This window comes from Salmo trutta, chromosome 15 (genome assembly GCF_901001165.1).
Source record: "Salmo trutta chromosome 15, fSalTru1.1, whole genome shotgun sequence".
NCBI classification, from domain to species: Eukaryota; Metazoa; Chordata; class Actinopteri; order Salmoniformes; family Salmonidae; genus Salmo; species Salmo trutta.
This window is the reverse complement of record NC_042971.1, coordinates 63,269,683-63,273,435: the sequence shown is the minus strand read 5'-3', so window position 1 is coordinate 63,273,435 and position 3,753 is coordinate 63,269,683.

Genomic DNA, 3,753 nt, shown 5'->3' with positions numbered 1-3,753 from the left:
CGGCAGCTTCTTAGGGAAGTTTGCTCAGAACAAATATTAAAACAAGCCCACTGCACAGTGTTCATTTTGGCATTCGTTTTCAGATATAGTCTAGTCTTGGTCATTTTGACTAAAAATATCATTAAGTTACATGTTTATCATTTGAATAATGACCAGTGGGGAAAGTAGCCAGTTGTCATACTTGAGTAAAAGTAAAGATACCTTAATAGAAAATGACTCAAGTAAAAGTGAAAGTCACCCAGTAAAAATACTACTTGAGTAAAAGTCTAGAAGTATTTGGTTTTAAATATACTTGTATCAAAAGTAAAAATACTTTCAAATTCCTTATATTAAGCAGCACCATTTGTATTTTATTTATTTATTTATGGATAGCCAGGGGCACACTCCCAACACTCAGGCATCATTTACAAACGTAGCATATATATATATAGCTAAAGGTTTAAATATATAGCTAAAGGTTTAATACTGTTCCACAGTTCTTTTCTAGTCTCTGCTTCTTATAAGAAACGGTCTAAGAGATGTGTGAGTTATTTGCAGTTAAAACAGGGCGTCTGTGAGAAAGCGCCTCAAGGCTAAAAAGAGATTAATAGACACAGAACCCTGCAGGGAGTGAAAGAGATAAGAGAGTCAGACGTACCACTATAAAGCAACTTGGGGAGTGGAAAATTACTGCTGAGCCCTTAGAAAAGACTGGAACTATTGTTCTCTCCTGCAAGTTTGTAAAACTGTATATGCATGGGCATGGTCTCGTGAGTAGAAGGTGTTGACGTAGGCAGTTACATCACTAGGAGTTGACTGCAAACATATAAAAGCAACTTGGACTTTTCCTATTTTGCAGAACTCAGGAGAGACATCAGTTGGATCTTTGACTTCTGTTTACAGCTGTATTTTGATTAAAATTGTTATGATTTATAAGTGCACATTTTGAATATTCCTTATTTGTTAAGTAAATAACGGAGCCCAGAAAAGTGGAACCAACATTTGACGAGCTAGCCAGGAGGGAGGGAGGGAGGGAGTGTAACACTACTGGACGGAACCTGAACCCCCCCCTTCTCTGATCACCAAATTATAAAGTAAGCAGACACCTGTTATATCGAAGTCTGTCATTTATAAGAAGTGGGTGTTCAGTGTTTTACTGGTATATAAATGCACCGCCTCCCTCTTGTAATTATAAAAACAAAGGAACCTGAAATGTGCATGTAGAAGTCAATGAATGTGTGGTAATTGTTGTATGTCAATGTATGTTATTTGTTATAAACTCAGCAAAAATAGAAACGTCCTCTCACTGTCAACTGCGTTTATTTTCAGCAAACTTAACATGTGTAAATATTTGTATGAAGATAACAAGATTCAACAACTGAGACAAACTGAACAAGATCCACAGACATGTGACTAACAGAAATGGACTAACGTGTCCCTGAACAAAGGGGGGGTCAAAATCAAAAGTAACAGTCAGTATCTGGTGTGGCCACCAGCTGCATTAAGTACTGCAGTACATCTCCTCATGGACTGCACCAGATTTGCCTGTTCTTGCTGTGAGATGTTACCCCTCTCTTCCACCAAGGCACCTGCAAGTTCCCGGACATTTCTGGAGGGAATGGCCCTAGCCCTCAGCCACCGATCCGACAGGTCCCAGACCTGCTCAATGGGATTGAGATCCGGGCTCTTCGCTGGCCATGGCAGAACACTGACATTCCTGTCTTGCAGGAAATCATGTACAGAAAGAGCAGTATGGCTGGTGGCATTGTCATGCTGGAGGGTCATGTCAGGATGAGCCTGCAGGAAGGGTACCACATGAGGGAGAAGGATGTCTTCCCTGTAACGCATAGCGTTGAGATTGCCTGCAATGACAACAAGCTCAGTCCGATGATGCTGTGACACACCGCCCCAGACCATGACGGACCCTCCACCTCCAAATCGATCCCGCTCCAGAGTACAGGCCTCGGTGTAATGCTCATTCCTTCGATGATAAATGTGAATCCGACCATCACCCCTGGTGAGACAAAACCTGAAGAGCACTTTTTGCCAGTCCTGTCTGGTCCAGCGACGGTGGGTTTGTACACATAGGTTGTTACCGGTGATGTCTGGTGAGGACCTGCCTTACAACAGGCCTACAAGCCCTCAGTCCAGCCTCTCTCAGCCTATTGTGGACAGTCTGAGCACTGATGGAGGGATTGTGCGTTCCTGGTGTAACTCGGGCAGTTGTTGTTGCCATCCTGTACCTGTCCCGCAGGTGTGATGTTCGGATGTACCGATCCTGTGCAGGTGTTGTTATATGTGGTCTGCCACTGCGAGGACGATCAGCCGTCCGTCCTGTCTCCCTGTAGCGCTGTCTTAGGCGTCTCACAGTACGGACATTGCAATTTATTGTCCTGGCCACATCTGCAGTCCTCATGCCTTCTTGCAGCATGCCTAAGGCACGTTCACACAGATGAGCAGGGACCCTGGGCATCTTTATTTTGGTGTTTTTCAGAGTCCGTAGAAAGGCCTCTTTAATGTCCTAAGTTTTCATAACCTTGACCTTAATTGCCTACCGTCTGTAAGCTGTTAGTGTCTTAATGACCGTTCCACAGGTGCATGTTCATTAATTGTTTATGGTTCATTGAACATTTACATTTACGTCATTGTTGAGGGAACAAGCATGAGAAACAGTGTTTAAACCCTTTACAATAAAGATCTGTGAAGTTATCTGTGGTATTCGCTGAGAGAACAGTTCTGAAACAGTCGATAACCTACGGGACACCTGGAAGATAGAAATAATATGTTGTCAGTCGTGTTTTTGGTGTGAGTGAAATGCACAGTGGGTGGGGAGATAAACGAATCGAGAATGGATTATTTGGTCTGAGGACTGAGAGCCGTTGTAAGTGGGTTTTTAATACGGAGGAGGACGAGGAACAGGCATTACATTGGAATAGTATAAGTATACTTAATACAGAGGAGGAACTAGTAATACCCTCAACATATTACCCTTCACCCTGAGGAACTAGTAATACCCTCAACATATTACCCTTCACCCTGAGGAACTAGTAATACCCTCAACATATTACCCTACACCCTGAGGAACTAGTAATACCCTCAACATATTACCCTACACCCTGAGGAACTAGTAATACCCTCAACATATTACCCTTCACCCTGAGGAACTAGTAATACCCTCAACATATTACCCTACACCCTGAGGAACTAGTAATACCCTCAACATATTACCCTACACCCTGAGGAATAATACCCTCAACATATTACCCTACACTCTGAGGAATAATACCCTCAACATATTACCCTACACCCTGAGGAACTAGTAATACCCTCAACAAATTACCCTACACCCTGAGGAACTAGTAATACCCTCAACATATTACCCTACACCCTGAGGAACTAGTAATACCCTCAACATATTACCCTGCACCCTGAGGAACTAGTAATACCCTCAACAAATTACCCTACACCCTGAGGAACTAGTAATACCCTCAACATATTACCCTACACCCTGAGGAACTAGTAATACCCTCAACATATTACCCTACACCCTGAGGAACTAGTAATACCCTCAACATATTACCCTACACCCTGAGGAACTACTAATACCCTCAACATATTACCCTACACCCTGAGGAACTAGTAATACCCTCAACATATTACCCTACACCCTGAGGAATAATACCCTCAACATATTACCCTACACCCTGAGGAACTAGTAATACCCTCAACATATTACCCTACACCCTGAGGAACTAGTAATACCCTCAACATATT